At 42.5% G+C, this 14,561-nt stretch overlaps 2 long non-coding RNA genes across 2 annotated transcripts; both read left to right on the top strand.

Annotated features, from left to right (window-relative positions):
- The first annotated feature begins 5,357 nt into the window (after positions 1-5,357).
- On the top strand, positions 5,358-9,177 carry LOC131580507 (uncharacterized). The gene is made up of 3 exons (XR_009277884.1): positions 5,358-5,647; positions 7,462-7,602; positions 8,582-9,177. It is a non-coding gene; the product is annotated as an uncharacterized LOC131580507 (long non-coding RNA).
- Positions 9,178-10,597: 1,420 nt separating this feature from the next.
- LOC131580506 (uncharacterized) lies at positions 10,598-14,193 on the top strand. Its single transcript, XR_009277883.1, has 2 exons — positions 10,598-10,891; positions 10,943-14,193. It is a non-coding gene; the product is annotated as an uncharacterized LOC131580506 (long non-coding RNA).
- Positions 14,194-14,561: the final 368 nt, after the last annotated feature.

Raw genomic sequence — 14,561 nt, 5'->3', positions numbered from 1 at the left:
ATATCAAATAAAATCCCACAGGGAATAACAGGGAAAACAGGCTGGACACGGCACTGTGCCATTAGTGAGGTTAAATCAGGGAATTCCACAAACAAAACAATTTTCCAGGGGAAATCCTTTTGCCTTTGGAATTCCAGTTTTCCAAGGGGAAATCCTTTTGCCTTTGGAATTCCAACTTTCCAAGGAGAAATCCTTTTGCCTTTGGAGTTCCAATTTTCCAAGGAGAAATCCTTTTGCCTTTGGAATTCCAATTTTCCAAGGGGAAATCCTTTTGCCTTTGGAATTCCAATTTTCCAAGAGGAAATCAATTTTGCCTTTGGAGTTCCAGTTTTCCAATTTTCCAAGGGAAATCCTTTTGCCTTTGGAGTTCTGTACCAAATACAATTTTGCTGTGGGAATATTGCAGCCAGGTTTCCGTGGAAAAGGCTGGAATTCCAGTCCTGTTCCTGATGAGCTCTGACAAACAGAGGTGAATTTGGGCTCTGAAGGAATTCAGCAGAGGGAATCCCAAGGCTCTGGCTCCAGACATTATGGGATGGAGGCCGAGGCTCTTGGAATGAGGCGTGGGACAGATGGAAGCCCTGGAAATAAATCGCTTCCCTCCGTGGCCGACACCAACCCCATCCCTGCCCCGTAAATCAAACCCTGAGCCTTGAGAGAGCTCCCCGAGACCTTTTCCAGGTTCCTTGGGAAGGGAGAGCCGAGGATTGCTGCTCCAAATGGATTGGCCCACGGAGACAGGGAAGAGCTAAATCTCCCTCCCCTCTGGCTGTATTTCTGGGATCCCATATGGAGCCTTGGCAGGAGCGTCCCGGGGAAGCGTCAAGGACTCAGGGTGGAGCAGGCAGGGTACAAATGAACCTGGACAGTGCCAAGTGATGCCCTGCTATGGATGCTAACTCTGAAACAGAGAGTATGTGAAACTGCAGGCACACAGCTTTCGCAGTCCTGCCTGGGAAAGTGGCCTGGGAAATCATGAGGAGGAATTAAAACAATCCTCAGGGACAGAGAACAGCCTTGCAGGTGCTGTTTGTCTGTTCCTTGTTTTCTTTGCAGGAGAAAGTCAGGGGGTGGTGAACCCCACTGATCAATGATGGTGATGTGTTAGTTCACTGACCAATAAGAGTTTCCTTTCTGTATTTTCCACCTATCCGTCTATAAAAAAGACCTGAAGTAATAAACTGAGAAAAATTCTCCTGATCGACTCCTGAGAGAGTCTGTGTCGTTCCCCTCACCGTTCCCAATAGAGTGACACCCTGCAGCTCCCAGGAAATGGATGTGGAGCCCCAAATCCAGCTGAAAACCCCCAAGGGAAGAGGTTTGGCTGCTCCCAAATCCCACAGCGCTTTTCCAGCGGCTTTCCCAAAGAATCCTCTGCTAATTCCCACATTTTAGTGCCCTGCTGGAGGAGTGCCAGCAGCTTCCCTATGGACACGGGGTTAGCCTGACACGTTCCAGCTGGGAATTCCCTGAAATGTTGATGTTTTAACCTAATTCCCCTTCTAGCCTGATCCCACGATTTCTTGCATGGCAGAAAAGTTCCTGGTGCTTAATTCCATTATTATTATAGGCAAAGGCATAACAGGAAAGAGACTGGAATTCCACTTGGAAGTAGCTGGAACTTGCCAAGTATTTGGGATATATCCACACTCTGTTTTGATCCAGAAATAGGATTTATTTATTTATTACTATTTATTATTTATTATTTATTACTATTATTATTTATTATATATAGGATTTTTTTATTCAGTGTCAAATAAAAAATAGAAACTTCAGAATACACCCAGCAACCTTTTTCTTATGTGGCTACATCCTTTCTTATTCCAGCATTATTATTATTCTGATACTGAAATAGAATTGATATTAAATGAAGAAATTAAATAAAGAAACAAAATGAAGAAATGAAGTGAAATTTTAAAACATTTACTGAAGAGCACTGGGAAAAAGCTCTGGCAGGTCAGCAGTTTTCCTGGTCAGATGTCACAGAGATGGAGAGATGGAGGGAAGGAGGGATGGAGGGATGGAGAGATGGAGAGATGGAGGGATGGAGAGATGGAGGGATGGAGAGATGGAGAGATGGAGGGATGGAGGGATGGGATGGAGGGATGGAGAGATGGAGGGAAGGAGGGATGGAGGGATGGGATGGAGGGATGGAGGGATGGATGATGGATGATGGATGGATGATTGATGGATGGATGGATGATGGATGGATGATGGATGGATGATGGATGGATGATGGATGATGGATGGATGATGGATGGATGATGGATGGATGATGGATGGATGGATGATGGATGGATGGATGATGGATGGATGATGGATGGATGATGGATGGATGGATGGATGGATGATGGATGATGGATGATGGATGGATGATGGATGGATGATGGATGGATGGATGGATGGATGATGGATGGATGATGGATGGATGGATGGATGATGGATGATGGATGGATGGATGGATGGATGGATGATGGATGATGGATGGATGGATGGATGGATGGAGGGATGGATGATGGATGATGGATGGATGATGGATGATGGATGGATGATGGATGGATGGATGGATGGATGATGGATGATGGATGGATGGATGGATGGATGGAGGGATGGATGATGGATGGATGATGGATGATGGATGGATGGATGGATGGAGGGATGGATGATGGATGATGGATGGATGATGGATGATGGATGGATGATGGATGGATGGATGGATGGATGGATGGATGATGGATGATGGATGGATGGATGGATGGATGGAGGGATGGATGATGGATGATGGATGGATGATGGATGGATGATGGATGGATGATGGATGGATGGATGATGGATGGATGGATGATGGATGGATGATGGATGATGGATGGATGATGGATGATGGATGGATGGATGGATGGATGGATGGATGGATGGATGGATGGATGATGGATGATGGATGGATGATGGATGGATGGATGGATGGATGATGGATGATGGATGATGGATGGATGATGGATGGATGATGGATGATGGATGGATGGATGGATGGATGGATGGATGGATGATGGATGGATGGATGATGGATGATGGATGATGGATGATGGATGGATGGATGATGGATGATGGATGGATGGATGGATGGATGGATGGATGGATGGATGGATGGAGGGATGGATGGATGGAGGGATGGATGGATGGATGGATGGATGGATGGATGGATGATGGATGGATGGATGATGGATGGATGGATGGATGGATGGATGGATGATGGATGGATGGATGGATGGATGGATGGATGGAGGGATGGATGGATGGATGGATGGATGGATGGATGGATGGATGATGGATGGATGGATGGATGATGGATGGATGGATGGATGATGGATGGATGGATGGATGGATGGATGGATGGATGGATGGATGGATGGATGGAGGGATGGATGGATGGATGGATGGATGGATGGATGGATGGATGGAGGGACAGGACCCCGGGAATGGCTTTAGGGTGAAAGTGGGTAGATTTAGGTGGGATTTTGGGCAGGAATTGTTCCTGGATCCCTGGCAGTGCCCAGGGGCTGGATGGGTTTTGGGGGAACGTTCCGTGGGCGGATCCGGGGCGGATCCGGGACGGATCCCGGTTCCGGGGGTGGATCCAGAGGGGGTGTCCAGGGGAGGATCCCGGTTCCGGGGCTGGATCCAGAGGGAGGGTCCAGGGGAGGATCCCGGTTCCGGGGCTGGATCCAGAGGGAGGGTCCAGGGGAGGATCCCGGTTCCGGGGCTGGATCCAGAGGGAGGGTCCAGGGGAGGATCCCGGTTCCGGGGCTGGATCCAGAGGGAGGGTCCAGGGGAGGATCCCGGTTCCGGGGCTGGATCCAGAGGGAGGGTCCAGGGGAGGATCCCGGTTCCGGGGGTGGATCCAGAGGGGGTGTCCAGGGGAGGATCCCGGTTCCGGGGCTGGATCCAGAGGGAGGGTCCAGGGGAGGATCCCGGTTCCGGGGCTGGATCCAGAGGGAGGGTCCAGGGGAGGATCCCGGTTCCGGGGGTGGATCCAGGGGCGGTTCCAGGAGCGCAGCCCGGTGCCGCGTTCCAGGGCCGGTTCCGGGCCGGGTCCCGGTTCCATGGGTGGATCCAGGGGCGGATCCCGGGACGGTTCCGGGGCTGTTCCGGGGCGGATCCCGGTTCCAGGGCCGGTTCCGGGGAGGTGCCAGTTCCAGGGGCGGATCCCGGTTCCAGGGGCGGTTCCAGGGGCGGTTCCAGGGGCGGTTCCAGGGGCGGTTCCAGGGGCGGTTCCAGGGGCGGTTCCAGGGGCGGTTCCAGGGGCGGTTCCGGGGCCGGATCCCAATTCCAGGTCCCGTTCTGGGGCGGATCCCGGATCCCGGGGCGGTTCCGGGGCGGTTCCAGGGACGGATCCCGGTTCCAGGGCCGGTTCCGGGGCGGTTCCAGGGACGGATCCCGGTTCCAGGTCCCGTTCCGGGGCGGATCCCGGATCCCGGGGCGGTTCCGGGGCGGTTCCAGGGACGGATCCCGGTTCCGGGGCGGTTCCGGGGCGGTGCCGGTGCTGCCATGGCCGCGGTGCCGCTGCGGGGCCGGCGCGGGGCGCTCGGGCCGGGGGGAACCGGGGAGCCGGAATGTGTGAGTCGGGACCGGGAATGGGAATGGGACCGGGAATGGGAATCAGGACCAGGACAGGGACCGGGATTCGGGAATGGGACCGGGAATGGGAACCGGGACCAAGACAGGGACCGGGATTCGGGAATGGGACCGGGAATCGGGACCGGGAATGGGAACCGGGACCAAGACAGGGACCGGGATTCGGGAATGGAACCAGGATCGGGACCGGGAATGGGAATCAGGACCAGGACAGGGACCGGGATTCGGGAATGGGACCAGGAATCGGGACCGGGAATGGGAATCAGGACCAGGACAGGGACCGGGATTCGGGAATGGGACCAAGAATCGGGACCGGGAATGGGAATCAGGACCAGGACAGGGACCGGGATTCGGGAATGGAACCAGGATCGGGACCGGGAATGGGACCGGGACCCGGCTCCTCTCGCCGCCCGGGCCGTGTCGCGGCTGGTGCCGGTTCGGGGACGGAGCTCAACAGGCTTTGGGGCTTTTTCTCTTTTTTTCTGTTTTCCATCTTTTCTTTTTCCACGTGTTCTCTTCCCCGTTTTCTTTTTCTTCTTTTTTTTTTTTTTTTTTTAATGTCTTAATTCCTTTTTTCCTTTTGAATTTTTTGTTTTTTCCCCTTTTTTCTTTCTCCCTTTTCCTTTATTCCTTTTTATTACTCTTTCCCTTTTTTCTTTCCCTTTTTTTCTTTTCACCTGTTTTCCCCTTCTTTCCTTTCCCTTTTTCTTTTCCCTTTCCCCCTCTTTGTTTTTCTTTTCCCTTTTTTCTCCCTCCTTTGTTTTTTTCTTTTCCCTTTTTTGTTCCTTTTTTCTTTTTCCTTTTTTAATTTTTCTTTCTTTCTGGCTGAAACCCTCTTTACCAGGCGGCCTCACTAATTCCATCTATATCTGCTCTTCTGGCTCCAAGATGACAGAGAGGAATCAGAATCCCAGCCTGGTTTGGGTTGGAAAGTTGGATTTTAAGGCTTTTGGACTTAGAGGAGTATCAGATTTTCCAGGCCAGAGCTCCCAGTGTGGTTTGGACTGATCTTCAGGTAGAGTTTCCCAGGTGGATCTGCATGGATCTCACATTCCCTCTGCTTTCCCAAACAGAGCCACCTTTCCATAGGGAGAAAAGCAAGGAGCATCTCCACAGGGCCATCATTCCACAGGGAATCCAGTGGGGCTGATCCAAGGAGAGCTGGGCTCTGTGGAGACCTGTGGGGCAGCCTGGCTTTAAAAACAGGCTGAAAAAGCAGAAAATGCATGACAAGAACATTTAAACCTCGGAGGAAATCTTTAAAATTGTACCCAAAACACCCCAACAAACGAGCAGAACTTTTCCTCCAGCTCCTTCAGGGTGGGTGTCCAGTGGAGCTGGGTTTGGCAGCAGCTTGGTGTCATCCCTGAGCTCTTTATTTCCCAGCTGGACAGGAAAGTGAGAGGCTTCCCTGCAGAAAGATCTGCTCCCTGCCTGCTGCTTGTCCCCTGCTCATCCCCCTGAGCTTCTGGATCATTCCCTAAGAGGAGCAGAGCCTTGGATGCAATCCCTGCCTGCCTTTGGAGCAGGGAGCTCGGTGATCCCTGCCCATCACAGGCTCCCTGGATCCTGGATGCAGAGATTCCTTCTTCCCTCAGAGAGAATTCCAGAGCCTGGGGTTTTCCCTGGAGCAGGAAGCTCCCCCAGGGTGGCATTGGTGTGATGAGTTTCACTGAATTCCTGACACCAAGCAGTGTCCCCCAGAACAATACCTGGAGTTTATTTTTAATTTTATTTTTAACCAAATTCCTTCTGGTGTGTGCCATTGAGTCATTTTTCCCTCTTCCCTCTCATTTCACACATATTCCCAGTTTTCTGCTGCAATTTGCCTTTCCCTGCAGTAAAGGAGGAGTTCTCCAGCAGCAGAGGACATTTTCCCAGTGGGAGGCAATCTCAGGGATCTGGAGGATCTCCCCAGACTTTTATTCCATTATTCCTTTCTTACCACAGTGCATATTTCACTTTTGGATTCCCTTCCCACCCCGATATCCTGCCTCCTTTCCTGGTGATCCCATCCCAGCTGTTTCCCCTGAGGTTCCTGGTGCATTGATCCATTTTTGGTTTCTCATAACTTATCCCAAGTTTAAATTTCATTTCTGTGCTTCAGTAGTCTGCTAGTTCTGTGCCAGCACATCTTCCTGGGAAATCACATGCTGGAGAAAGAGAAGGAATCTTGGGATTCCTTAAGCAAAGTTTGTTTGGGAAAAATATCCCAGGTGTGTGAGTATCTGTTGGGAATTCAGGCTGTAAATCTGTGTCAGGTTTGTAATGCCCATGGTTGTGTTATTCCAAGGAACCCTGGGATTTGGGACAGCCTCCCTTTCCATGGAGTCACAGGATATTCTGAAGGTTTCCAGTTGGTTTTCCCTGGATTCTCAGCTCAGCTCCCCCATTCCCAGGGCAGTGTTTTTGGGATGCTCCTGTGAGGGCTCGCTCAGCCCTTGGGTTCCCGGGACACACGGACATCCCTCGTCCTGTGCCAGTGCTCAGGAGCGACAGCTTTAATTAATTAAACAACTCTCCTGGGTTAATGACTCCCTGCTCACAGCTCCCCTGCTCCCCTGCTGAAGCCCATCAGGCTGAGGGATGCCTTTTCCCAGCAGGATTTCGTGGAAGGAGGCACAGAGAGGTGGGAGATGCACAATTCCTGCTCTCAGCACCAGGGGCACCGGGAAATCCAAAATCTTGGGGTTGTGGCCCGATGCCTCATGGCCATTATCCACCTGGTGTTGTTCCAGTGGATGTGGGATCCTTGGGAAGCAGGAAAATCCAAATATTGGGGTCCTGTGCCTTGCAGTGAGATGTAAATATTGCTTTTGGGTGTTCCAGAAGCGAGTGTGCAGACTGCTGGACACCATCCCACGGGAGGCTGCTGCCCAGCTCATGGACTGTGCCATGGATCTGGATTCCAGGCAGAAATTCCTCCCTGCCTCTGCTCCCTGGGCTGCAAAGACAAAGCAGAATTCCACAGTGAGTACCCACTGTCACTTTAATCACTTTACAAATGCATTTTATAATAATATATTAAATATTATATATATTATACTATGTTATATTATATTATATTATATTATATTATATTATATTATATTATATTATATTATATTATATTATATTATATTATATTATATTATATTATATTATATTATATTATATTATATTATATTATATTATATTATATTATATGGCATTATATTATATTACATTACATTACATTACATTATATTATATGGCATTATATAGCATTATATTATATTATATTATATGGCATTATATTATATAGCATTATATTATATGGCATTATATGGCATTATATTGCATTATATTATATGGCATTATATGGCATTATATGGCATTATATGGCATTATATTATATTATATTATATTATACGGCATTATATTATATTATATTGTATTATATTATATTATCTTATATTATATTATATTATATTTATTACATTACATTACATTACATTATATTATATTATATTATATTATATTATATTATATTATATTATATTATATTATATGGCATTATATTATATGGCATTATATTATATGGCATTATATTATATTATATGGCATTATATTATATATTATATATATATTATATATAATTATAATATGTAATAATACAATAATATTATAATAATGTAATATGGCATTATATTATATTATATGGCATTACATTCCATTATATTGTATTACATTAAATTATATTGCATTACATTATTTTACATTATATTACATTATTTTACATTATAGTACATTACATTATATTATATTACATTACATTATATATAAAAATATATATAATAATATATATTTTTATATTATATAAAATACATTTTATAATAATTGTAAATAATTGCCCTTTTTTTTATTATTATTATTATTCTTTTTGTTGTTTTAATTTTTGGCTGAATTTGTGTCTGGTTTTATTCCTCAGATTTTGGAAAATCATGGGAACAGAGGCATTTCCCAGCCCTGCCCGAGATGTGTTGCTGGAGAATCTGTGAGTGTGGGAATCTGCTTTTTGGGGCTAAAAAAGGCTGGGACTTCTTCCTCAGAATTAAAACCATAAAACATGAAGTTATCAACCTCCACAAGTGCTCTGCTCAGGAATAAAGGCTGGAAATTCAAAGTAAAGGAGATGGATTTAGCATTTCAGCAGAGCAGAAATGAATATTTCCAGCAGCAGCTGGAGAATCTGGAGATGCTCAACACATTTTTCAAATTCTCTCTGAAAAAGCAGAATTTGGGAAGTAAATAAACAAGAAAATAAACAAGAAAATAAAAAAAACAAGAAAATAAACAAAATAAACAAGAAAATAAACAAAATAAACAATAAAATAAACAAGAAAATAAACAATAAAATAAACAAAATAAACAAGAAAATAAACAAAATAAACAAGAAAATAAACAAGAAAATAAACAAAATAAACAAGAAAATAAACAAGAAAATAAACAAAATAAACAAGAAAATAAACAAAATAAACAAGAAAATAAACAAGAAAATAAACAAAATAAACAAGAAAATAAACAGGAAAATAAACAAGAAAATAAAATAATAAACAAATTAAACAAAGTAAATAAAGAAGAAGAAGAAAGAAACAATGACATAACATTTCCTCTACCCCAATTTTAGTTGTCCTTTATTTACTGGATCATAACTAAATATTCAGGAAAGTCATTCTATCTCATTTTTTTTTTTCTGTAATTGGATATTTCCTTTCTAAGGAATAACTACAGCATTAACATTGCTCCTTCCAGAGCCAGAATGAGGAGAGCTGTGAGGAAATGCTGGATATTCACTGCAAAATCTGATTTATGGAATTTAAGGCAAAGTTTCCATCAGGAAAAACAGAATTGATTCATTTATTTCTGCTAATATTTCAAATTAAAATAGAAATCAGAGCCAGGGCAGACTGTGGGAATATGGAAACCACTCTCTGGGGTTTTCCAGTTGGAAATTTCCACACATTTCTCATCTCAGGGATTCAGACCCAAAGAAAAAGAAGGAATATTTGGGGATTAAACCCCAAAATTGGCACCTCTCATGCCAGAATTACAGGGACAGCAGAGTTGGTAAATTCTGCTGTGTTAGTGCCCACTTCATTTGGAATTATTGAGCCTGAATACAAATCTTAATAATAATAATAATAATAATAATAATAATAATTATTATTATTATTATTATTATTATTATTATTATTATTATTACAATAATGATGATAATAATAATAATGATAAAGATAATAATTATAAAGATAATAAAGATAACGATAAATATAATAATAATTATAATAATAAATAATAATAATAATAATGATAATAATAACAATGATAAAGATTATAAATATAAATATAAATATAATAATAATAATAATAATAATAATAATAATAATAATAATAATAATAATAATAATAATAATAATAATAATAATAAATTAAAGTAACACCATTTCCAGTCCAAGGCACATCAGCCTGACTAAAATCAGGTTTTTAACTCTGGTCTGATGAGGAACTTGGATAAAAACTGGAGGAGGTAACACTGACCTTTTCCAGAACATTGATCTGTGGAGTTTGGGGCTGTCTGGGACCTCTTTTATTCACTTTGAAATGTTTTCCTGTGAAAAACAATGAAAACAAGTGGAACATCAAAATTAAAGATTTGCACTTTGAGTGCTCAGTGCTTTCAATTTAAAAACTCAGGGCAGGACCACAAAAATCTGGAGCCCTTGTTGAACTTCCTCCCTTAAATTTTTCCTTAATTAATTTCGTATTACGGAGTTGAAATTTTAAAATAAAATAAATACTTGCAAAAATAAATAAATTAAAAAAATCAACATTTAAAAAATAAAATAAAATAAAAATTTGGAAATGAAGACTGAAACTCCTTAGCAGTGACCTGAAATGTTGTCATTGCAGGGCCACTTCAGTCACATCCTGGGCTTCTAGAAACGGAGATGAGGAAGAGGAGCAGCCCTGAATTCCTGCTGGGAGCCTGAGGATGCAGCTGGATCCTGGATCCTGCCCTGGGGACGCTCAGGCCTCCTTCAGCTGATATTTTACACCTGTTCAAAACTCTGCTGCTCCTCAGGGAGCTCAGAATTTGTCTAAAAAGGACAAAAAAATGGCTGGTTTCGTGTTTAGATAGCTCAGAATTGTCTAAAAAGGACAAGGAAAGCTGATTTCATGTTTAGGTAGCTCAGATTTTCTTTAAAAAGGACAAAAAAAGTCTGATTTCATTATTTAGGTAGCTCAGAATTTGTCTAAAAAGGACAAGGAAGGCTGATTTCATGTTTAGGTAGCTCAGAATTCTCTAAAAAGGACAAAAAAAGGCTGATTTCATTATTTAGGTTGCTCAGAATTTGTCTAAAAAGGACAAGGAAGGCTGATTTCATGTTTAGATAGCTCAGATTTTCTTTAAAAAGGAGAAAAAAAGGCTGATTTCATGTTTAGATAGCTCAGAATTGCCTAAAAAGGAACAAAAAAAGGCTGATTTCATGTTTAGATAGCTCAGAATTGCCTAAAAAGGAACAAAAAAAGGCTGATTTCATGTTTAGGTAGCTCAGAATTCTCTAAAAAGGACAAGGAAGGCTGATTTCATGTTTAGGTAGCTCAGAATTGTCTAAAAAGAACAAAAAAGGCTGATTTCACGTTTAGATAGCTCAGATTTTGTTTAAAAAGGACAAAAAAAGGCTGATTTCATTATTTAGGTAGCTCAGAATTGCCTAAAAAGGATTTAAAAAAGGCTGATTTCATGTTTAGATAGCTCAGAATTGTCTAAAAAGGAACAAAAAAAGGCTGATTTCATGTTTAGATAGCTCAGAATTGTCTAAAAAGGAACAAAATGCTCCTTTGGAAAACCCTCCTTGTGCAGGGCCACAGGCAGGAATGGGAGGACACAAATTTTAGTTTTTAAGTGGCTTTGCAGCTGTGAAATCCAGGAAAAATCCCATTGAATCTCACATTTAAATTCCCCAAAAAAATCTGTTTAAAAAGGCTTGACCTCATGATCCAGCAGGTTTTTATTGGCACACATTTAATGACAGCTTAATTAACCTCTGAAAGGTGAATTTTGGGGGTTATCAGGCTGCAGAATCCTCAGGCAAAGGTTTTTTTTCCAGTCCTTGAATCCTTCCCATGTTGTGTGTGCAGCTGGAGCTGGCTCTGAGTTGTGTTCTTAAGGAGATATTCTCATTAAATAAAGGAATATCACATCAATACTGAATTTAATTAAGTAACACATAAGGAAATTAGTCCAATCTGCACTTAATTGGCATTCAGGTTTTGGTTAAAATAAATAACTTTCCTCCAAGCCAATAAAAATTTTAGTTAAATTAAGAATAAATATTTATAATAAATAAATAAATATTTATTTATAATAAATATTTATTTATTTATTTATAATATATAAATATTATTTATTATAACAAATAAATAAATACCAAGATCTGGTGGGTCAGAATTCGTGGGGAATTCATTTTTACATCCCTGTTTTACATTACATTTTTACAATGTAAAATTTACATTTTTACATTTAACCTTTGCCTTTTAATTTTTTTTTTTCCTTTGCCTTTTTTAAAATCAAAGCAGTATTTAAAAGAAAAGGTGGATAAACAGCAGTTTCTGTGCTGCAAAAGCTGAAATATCTGATTGAATGTGAAGTGCTAAATGGGTTTAGTTCCTGCAAAATCACTCAGAATCTCAAGTGTGACGAGTAACAATTAGGACTGGTCAAAATTTGGTCAAAAATAGTCAAAATTGGGTCAAAAATAGTCAAAATTGGGTAAAAAATAGTCAAAATTTGGTCAAAAATAGTTAAAATTTCAGGTTTTCAGAGAGGGGAATCCCAAAACTGGGCTCAGATTCTGTGACAGGAGATTTTTCTGCCAGAACTCATCAGGCCAAAGTGTGGGATCAAGCTGAGAACGCAGGGAGCAGCTGGATTGTCAAACCAAAGAAGTGTTTTTTCCTTCAAGAACTCCATTTTTATCGTGTTCAGGGGTTCACAGGTACCTGTGTCAATATTTCCTCTGCTTTAAACTTGAATCTGCTCTGCCCTGGGGTCAAGCCAGGAGCCAGCTGGATCCTTCCTGCTTTTCCTCCTGCTCCTGCTGGGGTTGGTGCCACGTTCTTTTAAATCCTCCTGCTTTTACAGCATTTTTTAGATGTGGTGCTGAATCCCAGGGCTGGTCCCAGCTGCTGGGGGATTTTAATGGGATTTTTGGGGTCACTTTTCCCACTGGCAGTGGGCACTGGGGATTCCTGAGCTCTGGAATCAGGAATTCTGGAATTCAGGAGCTCTGGGTCCTGCCTTTGGCTCTGCAGGTGAGCAGGGACATCCTCCAGCCATCCCAAATGCCACCTGCAGCTGGGATGGCTGGATTTGGGAATTCCTGAAGGTGTTTTCCAGACAGATGTTTCCCCCTGAGGGCAGTGATCCCAAGCAGGGTTCTCTCCCAGGAACAGGGGAAAGCACAGCAAGCCTATGCTGAAATTTGAATTAATGAAATTTGAATTCATGAAATTTGAATTCATGAAATTTGAATTCATGAAATCTATTCTACTAATCCCATCTGTGTTGGGAAGGAGCTGCAAAAAGGGGATCAGCCAGTGGAAAGGGAACTGCCCTCATCTCCAGCCATCCCAATCACCTCTTCCTTGCAGAATTCCAGCCTGGATTGGGAATTAAAGCTGTTCCAGCAGCTCCACCTGGGGCACCTTCCCCTGTCCCAGCTGCTCCAGCCCCAGTGTCCAGCCTGGCCCTGGGCACTGCCAGGGATCCAGGGGCTGCTCTGGGCACCTGTGCCAGGCTCTGCCCACCCTGCACCTGCAGAAATTCACATTTCAGCCCCGTTCTGTGGGAATCAGCCCCGGGTGGAACCCCTGGAGCTGCTCCCTGCATTCACATCCAGCTGTTCCCACAGCTGCCCTGGCCTCTCCAGCTGAATAAAAACCACATTTAACTCTCACAGACACCTCATTCTCCCCCAGTTTTGTCCCAAATGGGAATCAGACGCTCCTGGATAAATTCCAAAGCCAACTTTTCCTCCTGGATGTGATTCCTTGCTCCGTGTTTTCCAGCAGGGCAAGGAGAGCTTTTTTCAAACCAGTCAGGCTGGAAACAAATTGGGGTTTAATTGTCTGCTCCACTGAAGGCTTTTAATGGTGATATTTTTTTAAATAGATGCGTTTGTAATTTATTTTGGGATTTTCCAGGATCATAAAGCTGGCACAGGCTGGGGCAGTGAATATTCCTTTAAAGCAGATTTGTGTCAAATCTGCAGTGGAACCACAGAGATATTTTTCTATGCCTTGTAGAACTCTGAAATTTTGTTTTCTTGATGAAAAAATAGAGAAAGTTTCTATTTCCTACTGCTGTGGTTTGTACACAGAATAACCAGAGTGATGCTTTATTTACCTGTACATAGAGAGAAAGGCCCCTGGCCTGTTTTTAATTCAGGTTTAAAGGATCTAATTCTTATTTTTAACTTTGTGTTTTGTAAATTGTTCCTTACAAAAGCAGAAGCATTAAACAGCACTTTGGCTGCAGCATGGAATTGTCTGGTTGTGTTATTCCAGGGATGATCTCTGAGGATGCTGAGGAATAAAGGTAAATAAAACCTCTGATGAGGAGAAGAAATTCATTATTTCTGTCGTGTAAAATCTTTGTAGCAGGTTTAGTTGCTCACTTTATTTATTTGCTGGTAATTACAAGTCCACTTGGCATCTTGACTGCCAAAAAAAGGTGGAAAATCAAAATACTGGGATAAGTGGGGTTTAAAGACAACCTGGATTCTGACAAGCCAAGACTTATGTGTTGAAATGAATACAGTTAATATATTTAAATTTATTTTTGTTTATTTTAAATATTATGATTTATTGAATAGATTTAAAATCCGTGGTGTTTATGTCTAAAT

Source organism: Poecile atricapillus, chromosome 6 (assembly GCF_030490865.1).
Source record: "Poecile atricapillus isolate bPoeAtr1 chromosome 6, bPoeAtr1.hap1, whole genome shotgun sequence".
Classification (NCBI taxonomy): Eukaryota; Metazoa; Chordata; class Aves; order Passeriformes; family Paridae; genus Poecile; species Poecile atricapillus.
The sequence above is the reverse complement of the archived record's forward strand: the minus strand, read 5'-3'. Positions and strand labels throughout refer to the sequence as shown.